This window comes from Schistocerca americana, chromosome 3, assembly GCF_021461395.2.
Source record: "Schistocerca americana isolate TAMUIC-IGC-003095 chromosome 3, iqSchAmer2.1, whole genome shotgun sequence".
Classification (NCBI taxonomy): Eukaryota; Metazoa; Arthropoda; class Insecta; order Orthoptera; family Acrididae; genus Schistocerca; species Schistocerca americana.
Genome location: NC_060121.1, coordinates 341,938,524 through 341,955,491, shown reverse-complemented (window position 1 = coordinate 341,955,491; position 16,968 = coordinate 341,938,524).

Below are 16,968 nucleotides of genomic sequence, written 5' to 3'. Positions count from 1 at the left end.
ATAAGGATGCTGGTCCGGAAACGACCGAGTAGAAGATTACCTCTGACATTGACTTCTTCCACTAATAAGGTAACGGGCGAGTTGTGGCGCGCTGAAAATATTTTAAGTTCGGAGTTGGCGTGGCCTCACGGCGCCCTCGGCAAGCTGGGGCTCGTCGCGTGGTGCCGAACATTAGCCACGCAAGAGGGGTAGCCCCAGAGCGTGTTCAAGGCCGACTGTGTGGCTGGGAGTTCCATGCTGATGCTGAGTCGAGGAATGGGCTCAGTGCCGATGAAGGAGATTGGTATGATGGGAGTATCAAAGATGGCGGACTTTATGTAATCATAATGGCAGACATTTCACAGTTCATGTAGAAACTAATAATAGCCAGAGGAATCATGATACCTTAAAAAGAAACACGTACATTACCATTATATGCACTACGATTCTGATGGGGAATCAGATTTTCAATGACTTTATTTGTTTAAAGTTTGGTATCTTGACTGAAAATTATATAAATGACACCCAACAACGAATTTCAAAAATCTAAATGATCGACACGTCTTTACAAAGTTATTAGTGTAAATCTAGTTTGATATTAATTACAAGCATGTAACTTGAATAGTGCATGAGTTATTGGAGGTCAAAGTGGCCGATTACTATTGATCAAATCAAGCCATAAATAACACGAAAAAACGGTAGCAGTAAGCATATAAATATATTTGTTCATCCACGTCTTTGTTTATATCCGACATATACTATTCATGAAGAAATTGGCCAAATATTTGCTGTTCTAAAAAGCAAAGAGACATTAGGCAACTGGCCTGCTTTTGTTTCTGTTCCTTTGATATGTGTTTATTTGATTTGTTTACAGATTTAATAATGTGTGTTACAGCGTGTTTATGGTCCATTCATAGGAATATTTAATTAATTTCGAGATATTTAAATGTAGGTCGAATATTTCGTATGTGTTTCAATGTGTTTGTGAGTGTGCGTTGGCTTGGAGAAACAGCGGGACAGGTCTAGCCAATCACAGCGCCCGTTACTACGGTTGTTGTTGTTGTTGTGGTCTTCAGTCCTGAGACTGGTTTGATGCAGCTCTCCATGCTAATCTATCCTGTGCAAGCTCCTTCATCTCCCAGTACCTACTGCAGCCTACATCCTTCTGAATCTGCTTAGTGTATTCATCTCTTGGTCTCCCTCTACCTATTTTACCCTCCATGCTGCCCTCCATTGCTAAATTTGTGATCCCTTAATGCCTCAGGACATGTCCTACCAACCGATCCCTTCTTCTAGTCAAGTTGTGCCACAAACTTCTCTTCTCCCCAATCCTATTCATTTCATCCTCATTAGTTACGTGATCTACCCACCTAATCATCAACATTCTTCTGTAGCACCACATGTCGAAAGCTTCTATTCTTTTCTTGTACAAATTATTTATTGTCCATGCTTCACTTTCCTATATGGCTACACTCCATACAAATACTTTCAGAAATGACTTCCTGACACTTAAATCTATACTCGATGTTAACAAATTTCTCTTCTTCAGAAACGCTTTCCTTGCCATTGCCAGTCTACATTTTATATCCTCTCTACTTCGACCATCATCAGTAATTTTGCTCCCCAAATAGCAAAACTCCTTTACTACTTTAAGTGTCTCATTTCCTAATCTAATTCCCTCAGCATCACCCGACTTAATTCGACTACATTCCATTATCCTCGTTCTGCTTTTGTTGATGTTCATCTTATATCCTCCTTTCAAGACACTGCCCATTCCGTTCAACTGCTCTTCCAAGTCCTTTGCTGTCTCTGACAGAATTACAATGTCATCTGCGAACCTCAGAGTTTTTATTTCTTCTCTCTGGATTTTAATACCTACTCCAAACTTTTCTTTTGTTTCCTTTACTGCTTGCTCAATATACAGATTGAATAACATGGAGGAGAGGCTACAACCCTGTCTCACTCCTTTACCAACCAGTGCTTCCCTTTCATGCCCCTCGACTCTCATAACTGCCATCTGGTTTCTGTACAAATTGTAAATAGCCTTTCGCTCCCTGTATTTTACCCCTGCCACCTTTAGAATTTGAAAGAAAGTATTCCAGTCAACATTGTCAAAAGCTTTAAGTCTACAAATGCTAGAAACGTAGGTTTGCCTTTCCTTAATCTTTCTTCTAAGCTACGTCGTAGGGTCAGTATTGCCTCACGTGTTCCAACATTTCTACGGAATCCAAACTGATCTTCCCCGAGGTCGGTTTCTACCAGTTTTCCCATTCGTCTGTATAGAATTCGCGTTAGTATTTTGCAGCTGTGACTTATTAAACTGATAGTTCGGTAATTTTCATATCTGTCAACACCCACTTTCTTTGGGATTGGAATTATTATATTCTTCTTGAAGTCTGTCTCGTACATCTTGCTCACCAGATGGTAGAGTTTTGTCAGGACTGGCTCTACCAAGGCCGTCAGTAGTTCTAATGGAATGTTGTCTACTCCCGGGGCCTTGTTTCGACTCAGGTCTTTCAGTGCTCTGTCAAACTCTTCACACAGTATCGTATCTCCCATTTCATCTTCATCTACATCCTCTTCCATTTCCATAATTTTGTCCTCAAGTACATCGCCCTCGTATAGACCCTCTATATACTCCTTCCACCTTTCTGCTTTCGCCAGCCGAAGTGGCCGTGCGGTTAAAGGCGCTGCAGTCTGGAACCGCAAGACCGCTACGGTCGCAGGTTCGAATCCTGCCTCGGGCATGGATGTTTGTGATGTCCTTAGGTTAGTTAGGTTTAACTAGTTCTAAGTTCTAGGGGACTAATGACCTCAGCAGTTGAGTCCCATAGTGCTCAGAGCCATTTGATCTTCCTGCTTTCCCCTCTTTGCTTAGAACTGGGTTTCCATCTGAGCTCTTGATATTCATACAAGTGGTTCTCTTTTCTCAAAATGTCCCTTTAATTTTCGTGTAAGCTGTATCTATCTTACTCCTAGTGAGGTAAGCCTCTAAATCCTTACATTTGTCCTCTAGTCATGCCTGTTTAGCCATTTTGCACTTCTTGTCGATCTCATTTTTGAGACGTTTGTATTCCTTTTTGCCTGCTTCATTTACTGCATTTTTATATTATCTCCTTTCATCAATTAAATTCAATATTTCTTCTGTACCCAAGTATTTCTACTAGCCCTCGTCTTTTCACCTACTTGATCCTCTGCTGCCTTCACTACTTCGTCCCTTTGAGCTAACCATTCGTCTTCTACTGTATTTCTTTCCCCCATTCCTGTCAATTTTTCCCTTATGCTGTCATGAATCTCTGTACAACCTCTGGTTTAATCAGTTTATCCAGGTCCCATCTCCTTAAATTTCCACCTTTTTGGAGTTTTTTCTGTTTTAATCTACAGTTCATAACCAATAGATTGTGGTCAGAGTCCACATCTGCCCCTGGAAATGTCCTACAATTTAAAACCTGGTTCCTAAATCTCTGTCTTATTATTATATAATCTATCTGATACCTTTTAGTATCTCCAGGATTCTTCCATGTATACAACTTTCTTTTATGATTCTTGAACCAAATGTTAGCTATGATTAAGTTATGCTCTGTGCAAAATTCTAACAGACGGCTTCCTCTTTCATTTCTTACCCCCAATCCATATTCACCCACTATGTTTCCTTCTCTCCCTTTTCCTACTGTTGAATTCCAGTCACCCATGACTATTAAATTTTCATCCCCCTTCACTATCTGAATAATTTCTTTTACCTCATCATACATTTCTTCAATTTCTTCGTCATCTGCAGAGCTAGTTGGCATATAAACGTGTACTACTATAGTAGGCATGGGCTTCGTGTCTATCTTGGCCACTATAATAAGTTCACTATGCTGTTTGTAGTAGCTTACCCGCATTCCTATCTTTTTATTCATTATTGAACCTACTTCTTCATTACCCCCATTTGATTTTGTATTTATAACCCTGTATTCACCTGACCAGAAGTCTTGTTCCTCCTGCCACCGAACTTCACTAATTCCCACTATATCTAACTTTAACCTATCCATTTCCCTTTTTAAATTTTCTAACCTTCCTGCCCGATTAAGGGATCTGACATTCCACGCTCCGATCCGTAGAATGCCAGTTTTCTTTCTCCTGATAACAACGTTCTCTTGAGTAGTCCCCGCCCGGAGATCCGAATGGGGGTCTATTTTACCTCCGGAATATTTTACCCAACAGGACGCCATCATCATTTAACCATACAGTAAAGCTGCATGCCCTCGGGAGAAATTACGGCTGTAGTTGCCCCTTGCTTTCAGCCGTTCGCAGTACCACAACAGCAAGGCTGTTTTGGTTAATGTTACAAGGCCAGATCAGTCAATCATCCAGACTGTTGCCCCTGCAACTATTGAAAAGGCTGCTGCCCCTCTTCAGGAACCACACGTTTGTCTGGCCTCCCAACAGATACCCCTCCGTTGTGGTTGGACCTATGGTACGGCTATCTGTTTCGTTGAGGCTCGCAAGCCTCTCCACCAACGGCAAGGTCCATGGTTCATGGCTTCTACGGTAGGCGACTACAATGGAGAGACTGTATGGAAGTGAGGGAGGAGCATGAGGCCGCAGAGGGCACGGGGAGTGGTGGACGGGAAAGCGCAACAGACGGTTGCAGGAAAGACTTGGAGAGTGTTGAGCAGTTTGCGCGTGGTCGCCAGAGATAGAAATATTTCGTAGTGCCGACTTGTGCACTTGTGAGATTTCTGTGGCTTCTGCAGTGAACACATAGTGAAGTAGGAACCTATTGTTCTCGTGTTATTCAAATTATATTTTATTTAATTGCTGGACCATCCACACTAATAAATGTTTTGCGGAAATAAACGGCATTCTTGAAAGTATTTCTGCTATTATACTCAGCATTTAAAGTCGTTAAAAAAGGACCAGCAGATTTTATTTAATTGCAATCTTTCATTTATAAATTTCTATGTTACATTCATAATTCGCAACTACCAAGTGATAGGAACCTTCGACCATTCGATTCATGTGTGTATTCATATTGTATACTGTAGACTCAGCAGTATTTGGCAAGTAATGCGGCAACTACGTATCCCACCTTCTAGATAACGAAACCAGCCAAAATTCTTAATATTTAAACTGTGAGTCTGAGGGTACATAGTTAAGGGCCACATTTTTTTTTTTTTAATTTTTGAAAGCCCGCAATCGGCGGTTTCTCGTCCGCTATTTGTGTCCTGCAAAGTGGTAATTCCTTTGCTCACTGTTTTTCAGCGTACTATGCAAAGTGTAAAAACCTTCGCAAAACCAGTAGAGATATCTGTAGAGTGAACGTCTCACAAAACACCGTGTGAGATCTATTCTTTTTTTAACAAGTTGGTTTCTGGAAATAGTGAAATTACGCAGTAATTTTCACAACTAACACATGCTATCGGTAGAGGTCCTAATCTATCACGTTAAAGGCAATTTGCATGGGGGCTCAGAGTGTAAATAACTCTGACTGCAGAAAACGGTAGCGGTTAGCACGTTTAACGGACAGTGGTATCAGAGACGGATGGAACACGCGGTAACCGGTAGCAACTACAGTTAAATCAGGCGACTTTTCCACTGGTGGACACAGTTCAACGGCAGTACGACAGCAGCATCTTCGAGTACTCCAGGGCAGTCTTCAGCGTCGAGTTCCACTACAGCCGACGGCATCACCATAACAGAGGGAACCATCTTTGATCAGGTAAGTGCTTGCGCAAATAGTGAGATGGTGTTTAACTCTTAAGTTCAAGCTGCACTTATAGATCTTGCAAATATAAAACTATCACCTGGTATGTGTAATTCAGAAAACTGAAGTGAGCCGTTAGTGCGAAATCAGAGCGACAAAGTGTAAGTAGTAGGAATTCAGGCAAGGGGAATTAATGTGGTGGAGATATGATGACTCAGCTAATGCAAATGATCCAGGGATCGGGAAGTAATATGTATACAGTGGCAAACAATATCAGAACAATTCTAACAGATATGGGTACATTGTGAACAGATATGGGCACGTTGCAAACAGTTATGGATTCAATTCGGACTGATGTGGGTATAATGCTAACTGAAATAGGTTCATCTATGAAAAGGGACGTTTAAAAATTTATGGGTAACCTTGAAAAAGAAACAATGTGTCCGAGTGGATATGGGGGATAATTACAGACGAAGTTTTAATAGTAAAATCTATAATCGAATCACTGGACAAGATCTTGGGGAAAAAATGGATGACGCAGACAGAACTTGGGGGCAAGGTAAGCGACTGTATAAAAGCACAAGATGCTAATACAAACGATATATAATTAGCAATTAGTGACATTGTCAATCGTGTAGGTCAGTGGGAGAAAGTAGTGGGCAAAATTAAAGATAAAATAGAGTCCAGTATCACTGCTGTAGATGAATTTAAAAAAAAAAAAACAAATGAAACAGATAAAAAGTGATTTAAATTGTTTAGCTTCCCAACTGGCCACGCCGGCTATAAATATACCTTGTGCAAATACCGGATCTTTGAAATGTTACACAGATGACGGGAGATATCAGCCAATAAATTTCTTGGCTGCCTGTACTTGGAGGGAGACCCACAGTCTTGAGCAAATGTTAAATGTATTTCGTGCGAATCGTACAAAGAATTCGAAAAGTGTTTTTTCAATAAATTTTGGAGTGAGGCAAAACAGACACAGATCCAAAATGAATTTTTAATCGGGCCAAGTTACAGATACAGTAAAGGGATAATGAGAGATTTTTGCAAACGCGAACTTGGCAAGTTTATGCATGTGAAAAATCTGTTGGGTGTTTTAATGGAAATAACCACGTTAAAAATTCGATCACCCGAAAATTTCCAGTGGGATCTTGTCCATAGTCCTTGTGATTCCGTGGACGAATTTCTAGAATTTGTAGAAAAATTATAGATGGCTTTGAAGTTCAAACCTCGGAGCAAACCGGCTGGTAGTTATCAAAATGGAAATCCAAATAATCATGACCAAAATAATAATCATGAGAGAAATGAAAGTAATTCTCAAGGAGATAGTATCTGGAATGAGCGGAATTTCTGGAGAACGAAGTGATAACTTCCGTGAACGGGACCCAAGTAAGGAACGCAGATTTGAGGGGAAATTCGCGCGAAGTGCAGTCGCGTTATCAACCGGCCGGGAAACTCATGTTTACCACATGTCAGGTCTGGGGATGGCGATCTGAACAGGCGGTAAAAAGGACTGGTGATAATGGTAATGGTAGAGCAACAAATATGTAATATGGAGTATGTTAAAGAGGAAGGCTATATAGGTGGCTCTTTCAATAAAAGCAGGAGCGAACAGCGGAAGCATAGATTTGTGAGAGATTAAGTACAAGTAATGGAAATAAATTTGCGGGGAATGTTGTAAGTTACGGATGTGTAATGAATGAGTGTGTGAATGGTGATGAATGGAAAGGTTCAGTAGTTCAAAAAGAAGTTAAAGAGGAGATGAATTTTGTGAAAGCAAATTAAATGCAGAGTTCTGGAGAGGTATTAGCAAATAGTAGCTATTGCAGTAAGCAGCAAGCATTTGTGAATCAGCGTGAAGCGTCGATGTTAGTGAAGTCTGCGTAGCTTTGGTCCCGCCAGCTGCAAGTGAGGATGATTGTGTTTCGGCGGAAAGCGTCAATGTTACTAAGGGAGGCTTAGCATTGGTCTCGCCAGCAGTTGAAGTTAAAAATGTATCGGCGGAGGTAGATGATTCCTGTTTAAAGGATCAGAGTAATGATAATTTATGTAATGATGTAAACGCTACTGGTATTGATGATTCGGAGGAAGGTATTTACGCGTTTCTAGTCACGAATGAAGGCGAAACGAAAGTTATTGATCAATGTATGGGTCTAAGACGCTTGTCATAGTGTGAATATGAGAATGTATATAAAGTAGGATCTGGGGTTAATCTGGATGAAAAGTGTGTAGAAATGGCAGTGTGTGTTGATTTTTGTCCGATCACGGCGGAATGTAGCAAGTCTGGAGGTCTCAAAATTGTACGACAAGGTAGCAGCAATTTGTGTAATGTAGCGGTGGAGTATAAAGTTTAGTACGATTCACGTAAAGTTAATTAGTCGACGGAGGAATGTAAGGTTTCTGATGCGAATTTTTGTAGTGATTTAAATAGTGTATCAGAAGATAGTTGCTGAGATGAATATTTATGGTGATGACGGGTTACAAACTTTATCGATCGAAACCAAAAGTGGGTTCCTAGTATCGCAACGAACAATATGAACACTGTTAGTTCTGTTATTGTATACTTTATATTTTAATTTTTGTGACACTGGATGGCTTATTAATTCCTGTTTCTTTCTTTTTTTTTACGTCACAATGAAAACAGTGGCATACAAGTCGTACAAGTTGATGTTAATAATTTAATGTGATCGTGTTGTATGATACTATCACAGTTCCATGAACAAACTCACCATGTATCGTTGATTGAAAGATGATTAGAAGTTCCCCATGTGCTCTCTCTGTTGCTGTATATCTTACCTGATGACAGGTAGCTGATCGAAACTGATACTAGATTAGGACTTTTATCACTTTTGCAAGGGGTCTGCGACTATCTTCAGCGCTTAACAGAAATACACTAGCGTTCATCACAAATATAATGTTTGTTAACATCTCATCATTATATGTGGTAGGACGGTACCATTAATGTTGTCTACTATCTTATCTTCTCGCAGCGTCAGCGATTACTTACGGAGGAGGGATTTAGATTCAGTTGGTACCCAAAGCAACTTTTCACCTGCTGTGGCTCACGTCATAGGGGCTGAAGCGTCCACTAATCGTTCAAGAGTCTCACTGAGCCCTGAATTATTATAATGAGACATTATCCCTACACTCCTCTCGTACATCTGATTGACAAAGAGGAATAAATGCGTCCAACGGAAGAGCCAGTACGAACGTGCAGTGACGATTTTTACTCAGTGTGCGATTTCCCTGATTAATCACTGATATCTTTTGGATAGTTTGTTATGGAGATGGATAGGGAATAAAGTAACATGAGAACTAACTTTTATTCAATTTCCTGATCATTTATTACAGAATTCGAGCATTTTTTGCTATCCATATTAATCATCATTTACGTACTGTAGTCCCTTACGTATCTAGAAGGGAATACATTTTTCTGATTCTGAGAGTTCAGCGTGGTATAGGCTCATCACACCTACGGAACTATGATTTGGTTCGTGATACGAGAGCGAACATGCACACAACCATAGCAAATGGTATATACAGAAACGAAGAAGAGAAGCGAAGGCAAATCCAGCAGATGTCTCTAAAGCCGTAAATAAGCTATTTGATACAGGAGAAGCTGACATTCCTTAAAATGGTAATCCAGGGCTCATTTTGGCTACGCCAACTACCGCCCTATAACAGTGATCCCTGACGACGAGACGATCGACGCCATATCAGTACAAGTGCAAGTTTATTCGGCACTATTGTCAAAAATGTTCCAGAGGAGTGCTTCGCAACCCAATTGGAAGGGAAGAGTCAGCACAAGACACGCCACTGCCTTCATAATACGACCACATGGGTGGTTCGTACCTAACACATGCTGTAGGCACTCGTTGTAAGACTTCACACGAAACTATTAAGTTACACTACTGATAATCAAAACGAGTATAGTGAATCACTCAGTGCTCCTGGTAATGCTGATTCCATCAAGTTTTAACGCTGGCTAACTTAAGAATTTCAACCCGAATTAACACTTAGTAGATACGTGTGTACTCATCAGTGGCGGTAACAAGAGTGTCATTCCGCCAAAAGGTTAAGGGCCACCTCTGAAAGCCGAGTCGAGAACAGAAAACGTATGGTGGAGCCAACTCGGCCAGTCCCCAACGCCCACTAAAAGACATTATTCGCTATCATAAGGTCTGGAAAAGATCCGTCATGCGATCTCCCAAGCACCAGCCGAAAGTCCCTACTTTTGAAAAAGAGCCAGAAATTCTGTTGTAGTTCCCTCAGGCTGGCCAAGTTTAAAATACACTCCTGGAAATTGAAATAAGAACACCGTGAATTCATTGTTCCAGGAAGGGGAAACTTTATTGACACATTCCTGGGGTCAGATACATCACATGGTCACACTGACAGAACCACAGGCACATAGACACAGGCAACAGAACATGCACAATGTCGGCACTAGTACAGTGTATATCCACCTTTCGCAGCAATGCAGGCTGCTATTCTCCCATGGAGACGATCGTAGAGATGCTGGATGTAGTCCTGTGGAACGGCTTGCCATGCCATTTCCACCTGGCGCCTCAGTTGGGCCAGCGTTCATGCTGGACGTACAGACCGCGTGAGACGACGCTTCATCCAGTCCCAAACATGCTCAATGGGGGACAGATCCGGAGACCTTGCTGGCCAGGGTAGTTGACTTACACCTTCTAGAGCACGTTGGGTGGCACGGGATACATGCGGACGTGCATTGTCCTGTTGGAACAGCACGTTCCCTTGCCGGTCTAGGAATGGTAGAACGATGGGTTCGATGACGGTTTGGATGTACCGTGCACTATTCAGTGTCCCCTCGACGATCACCAGTGGTGTACGGCCAGTGTAGGAGATCGCTCCCCATACCATGATGCCGGGTGTTGGCCCTGTGTGCCTCAGTCGTATGCAGTCCTGATTGTGGTGCTCACCTGCACGGCGCCAAACACGCATACGACCATCATTGGCACCAAGGCAGAAGCGACTCTCATCGCTGAAGACGACACGTCTCCATTCGTCCCTCCATTCACGCCTGTCGCGACACCACTGGAGGCGGGCTGCACGATGTTGGGGCGTGAGCGGAAGACGGCCTAACGGTGTGCGGGACCGTAGCACAGCTTCATGGAGACGGTTGCGAATGGTCCTCGCCGATACCCCAGGAGCAACAGTGTCCCTAATTTGCTGGGAAGTGGCGGTGCGGTCCCCTACGGCACTGCGTAGGATCCTACGGTCTTGGCATGCATCCGTGCGTCGCTGCGGTCCGGTCCCAGGTCTACGGGCACGTGCACCTTCCGCCGACCACTGGCGACAACATCGATGTACTGTGGAGACCTCACGCCCCACGTGTTGAGCAATTCGGCGGTACGTCCACCCGGCCTCTCGCATGCCCACTATACGCCCTCGCTCAAAGTCCGTCAACTGCACATACGGTTCACGTCCACGCTGTCGCGGCATGCTACCAGTGTTAAAGACTGCGATGGAGCTCCGTATGCCACGGCAAACTGGCTGACACTGACGGCGGCCGGCGGTGCACAAATGCTGCGCAGCTAGCGCCATTCGACGGCCAACACCGCGGTTCCTGGTGTGTCCGCTGCGCCGTGCGTGTGATCATTGCTTGTACAGCCCTCTCGCAGTGTCCGGAGCAAGTATGGTGGGTCTGACACACCGGTGTCAATGTGTTCTTTTTTCCATTTCCAGGAGTGTAGGTTAATGGATGTTCCTTGCCATTGACGAGAGGGACAAAGAATTGCCTCAAACTCCACCCAAATTCGCCAGATTATTGTTGTCAGTGCGAGATAAGACTTTTCAAATGTGAAATGCTGGTACATTAATAACCAGTGTAACTGCCAGAATGTCGAATGGAAGCATGTAAATGTGCATGCATAGTGCTGTACAGGAATCGAATGTCAGTTTTAGACATGTAATTGCTTGCATGTTGCACTTGACCAGTCTATAAAGAGACGGTTAATGCTGTTTGTGGAAGATGCTGGAGTCGCCGTCCGATATTGACCCACATGTGCTCATTTGAAGTCAGATCTGGTGAACGAGTGGATCAAAGAGACATTTAGACATTTTGCAGAGCATGCTGGGTTACAACCGCGGTAAGTGGCCGAGCGTTACCTGTTGGAAAACACTCCTTGGATTACTGTTCATGAATGGCAGCACAATAGAACGAATCACCAGACTGACGTACAAATTTGCTGTCAGGGTGCGTGAGATAACAACAAGAGAGCGCCTGCTCTCGTACTCGTTCGAAATTGCACCCCAGGTGTGGGTGCAGTGTATCTAGCAACCAGACAGGTTGGTTGCAGGCTTTAAACTGGCCTCCTTCTGACCATCACAGGGCCATCACTGGCACCAAAGCAGAACCAGATTTCATCAGAAAACACAACAGGCCTCTCTCCCGCCTTCCGGTGAGCTTTCGCTTGAAATCACGGAAGTCACAAATGGCAGTGGTTTGGAGTCAGTGGAATGGACGCCACAGGATGTCTGGCTCGGAGCTGTCCTTGAAGTAACCGATTCGGTGTGTCACTGCGGCGCCAGATGCTGCTCAGATTCCTGTTGCAGATGAAGTACAATGTGCCAGAGCCATACGCCGAAGACAATGGTTTTTCGGTAGTGCCAAGTGGTCATCCGGAGCCTAGTCTTCCTGCGAGCATACATTCTCGTGACCACCGCTGCCAACAGTCATGTACAGAGGCTATATTCATGTCAAGTATATTTGCATTATCGCAGAAGGAACATGCAGCTTCTCTTAGCCGTAACTACCTCATTCAAACTCAGTGAGGTGTTGATAATGGCTTCTTTGTCTCCTTGTTGTCATTCTTGACTAACACCAACTCACAGGGTCCAATGTAAAAGATAAATAACGCTCACGATCGTTACAGAATGTACGAGGGTCACTCCAAAGGAAATGCACACTATTTTTGTAAAAGTGCAGTTTTCATTCTGCATGTGTGGAAGTTTTACAGTGTGAGATACAACCTTGTTTTCAAACTTAGTTCAACCTATTCCCGCGAGTGGCGCCGTCACAGCATGTCTTCAAGATGGCTGCTACACTTGACATTCGTCAGAAGCAACTTGGTGTCATAGAATTCCTGTGCTGTGTAAACGAGACAGTGGGATTGTCCGCAGCTCGTGGTCGTGCGGTAGCGTTCTCGCTTCCCGCGCCCGGGTTCCCGGGTTCGATTCCCGGGGGGTCAGGGATTTTCTCTGCGTCGTGATGACTGGGTGTTGTGTGATGTCCATAGGTTAGTTAGGTTTAAGTAGTTCTAAGTTATAGGGGACTGATGACCATAGCTGTTAAGTCACATAGTGCTCAGAGCCATTTGAGCCATTTAGACAGTGGGAAACATCCACAAGAGGTTGAGAAAGGTGTATGGAGATGCTGCTGTCGATCGCAGTACAGTTAGTCGGAGGGCAAGCAGGTTATGTAATGAAAACGGGCACGGCAGTATTGAGGATTGTCCTCGCAGCGGCAGGCCTCGTACTGCATACGCTCCAGACAATGTGCAGAGAGTTAACGAATTGGTGACTGCTGACACATCGGCTAAAGCAGGATGTTTTACTGTTGCACGACAATTCACGGCCACACGTCAGTCAAAAAACCATGGAAGCGATCACAAAACTCGGATGGGCAACAATGAATCACCCGCCTTACAGTCTTGACATGGCTCCATGTGACTATCATCTCTTTGGGAAATTGACTCTCTTCATGGAACAAGGTTTGAGAATGATTACTCCCTTGTGCCGCTGTCAAACAGTGGCTCCAACAGGTTGGTCCAGAATTTTACCGTGCCGGTATACAGGCGCTGGTTCCAAGATGGCGTAAGGCAGTTCAAAGGGATGGAATTTATGTGGAGAAGTGAAAATATTGTTCCTAAGGGATGTATCTACACACTGTAAAACTTTCAAACATGTAGAATATAAAATGGATTTTGATACGTCGTTGTATGGGAAAACTTAACCAAAACGTAAAGTAAACAGAGCTCATAGGCTGCAGGGAGTGAAAGCGTAGACCCAAATGAGGTTACAGTTTCAAACACAATTCAATTTTATTAAACATTAAAAAACGTTCACTGGTATATATATATACACTCCTGGAAATGGAAAAAAGAACACATTGACACCGGTGTGTCAGACCCACCATACTTGCTCTGGACACTGCGAGAGGGCTGTACAAGCAATGATCACACGCACGGCACAGCGGACGCACCAGGAACCGCGGTGTTGGCCGTCGAATGGCGCTAGCTGCGCAGCATTTGTGCACCGCCGCCGTCAGTGTCAGCCAGTTTGCCGTGGCATACGGACCTCCATCGCAGTCTTTAACACTGGTAGCATGCCGCGACAGCGTGGACGTGAACCGTATGTGCAGTTGACGGACTTTGAGCGAGGGCGTATAGTGGGCATGCGGGAGGCCGGGTGGACGTACCGCCGAATTGCTCAACACGTGGGGCGTGAGGTCTCCACAGTACATCGATGTTGTCGCCAGTGGTCGGCGGAAGGTGCACGTGCCCGTCGACCTGGGACCGGACCGCAGCGACGCACGGATGCACGCCAAGACCGTAGGATCCTACGCAGTGCCGTAGGGGACCGCACCGCCACTTCCCAGCAAATTAGGGACACTGTTGCTCCTGGGGTATCGGCGAGGACCATTAGCAACCGTCTCCATGAAGCTGGGCTACGGTCCCGCACACCGTTAGGCCGTCTTCCGCTCACGCCCCAACATCGTGCAGCCCGCCTCCAGTGGTGTCGCGACAGGCGTGAATGGAGGGACGAATGGAGACGTGTCGTCTTCAGCGATGAGAGTCGCTTCTGCCTTGGTGCCAATGATGGTCGTATGCGTGTTTGGCGCCGTGCAGGAGGGCGCCACAATCAGGACTGCATACGACCGAGGCACATAGGGCCAACACCCGGCATCATGGTGTGGGGAGCGATCTCCTACACTGGCCGTACACCACTGGTGATCGTCGAGGGGACACTGAATAGTGCACGGTACATCCAAACCGTCATCGAACCCATCGTTCTACCATTCCTAGACCGGCTAGGGAACTTGCTGTTCCAACAGGACAATGCACGTCCGCATGTATCCCGTGCCACCCAACGTGCTCTAGAAGGTGTAAGTCAACTACCCTGGCCAGCAAGATCTCCGGATCTGTCCCCCATTGAGCATGTTTGGGACTGGATGAAGCGTCGTCTCACGCGGTCTGCACGTCCAGCACGAACGCTGGTCCAACTGAGGCGCCAGGTGGAAATGGCATGGCAAGCCGTTCCACAGGACTACATCCAGCATCTCTACGATCGTCTCCATGGGAGAATAGCAGCCTGCATTGCTGCGAAAGGTGGATATACACTGTACTAGTGCCGACATTGTGCATGCTCTGTTGCCTGTGTCTATGTGCCTGTGGTTCTGTCAGTGTGATCATGTGATGTATCTGACCCCAGGAATGTGTCAATAAAGTTTCCCCTTCCTGGGACAATGAATTCACGGTGTTCTTATTTCAATTTCCAGGAGTATATATATATATATATATATATATATATATATATATATATATATATATATATATACCACAAAACACAATATTCTTTTTTTAATCTCCAGGCCTGTAGGGCCGCTGAACATTCACAACTGCAATGTCAGAATGACAACCTTAAGATTCAACATAAGGAGATAATCACGGTCTGAAGGACCCAACACCTTTGATTAATTATTGATCAATACAATAAGTTACTGAAATGAATGACTTTAATCATTCAGAAGGCCAGAAGGGCCAATCAAATATAACCACAAATGCTGTTTTGATAATGCTACAAGAATGCAAAACGAACAGTTAATGTACTTCATCCAAAGCAGCAGCACAGACCAAACGACAAATTCATATGCCAAAGGCTTTTTTTAAAGAAACAAGCTAACAAGATAAAATTAATAACCAAAAAGAGGTAGTGACAACGCCACTTGGCGTGAAGGGCCTGAATATCAGTAGTAACAAAGATTTGAGAATGTTTGAAGTAGTGAGTTAGCACTTAAAACCAGCCCGTGTTCCTCAGCACTAGGAAAAATTTACACTCAGCTGTGCTAGGACTGCTTGCCTTACCAATATAGCACAGACCAGCAGAACAACTAGAAACTTCACGAACGTGGCGAATCATCCACATAGGGCATGACAAACTCTCTATAACACATCAAATAAAAATTACTAAACGTTGAAACACATGGTTCAAAATATAACGCCTATCTAGGCAGGAATTGTTAATGACGCACACTGGCCTTCGTAAATCTTCGACTTAGTAAATGTGACGGCCAATATTAAATAATAATACCACTCAACAAATTGTATAATACAAGATCGTTATTGCACTTGGGTCAGAATAAAATTTCAACCACAGATAATATTTTAGATTCCGTTATTAAGGCAGAGTTAACACTCTTTGCTAGTGATAGTTACACTTGACAATATAACAGCTGATCATTGAATCCGGATTTCGGGCACGCGTGAGCCTACTAAATTTGCGAAACACCATGTCACACGACCTTAGAGAAAAACACACCCGACGACACGGGCAGAAATTGAGTGAGACACATCAAGTCAAGAAATTCTCACCGATAGTCCAGAAGACAGACAAGCATTCGGCGACAGGTTGCAACCAACACCAATTCGAGTTACGTCAATCGCTCCAGTTCCGCCATAGCAACGCGGACACGCCACGTCAACAGTTGCCACGCCGAGCTTCCTTATCAAGCAGCCCGTCCAGAACGACTGCCGCCGTCCCGAGTACACACGCTCGTAGCGATCACTTGCGTTCACAGGAAGTTATACCACCTTTCCCGCAACATTGCGCTGCCACACAGCCGGAAACTAGACCCCCGTCTCACTCCGGCAGCAGCACTGTATACTCTCGTCGTCAGCAGGTCTCTCCACAGAACGCAGCGCCCTCCGAAATTTAAAAGCAAACGGACCAATCGCGGCAGAGCAAAGCCAAGGCTCCGGAAGACGACACACTACACCTAGGCAAAGATGAAGATGATACGGTTCAGATTTATAAAAAAAGTAGTATGCATTTCTTTTGGAGTGACCCTCGTATTTAGAGGAAAGATGATGTGCGTCCTCATAATGGTGCCACTAGCGCCATTCTCATGCCACTGGCGTGAAATGTAAAGAGACAATCTTTCAGATTTAGGAACTTTTGTCTATGTCGAACAGATCTTTCGTGGTATTGCGATTTTTCTTCTGTCAGTGTATAAACCGACAACAGCTCAAAAATGAGATTACGAAAGATGG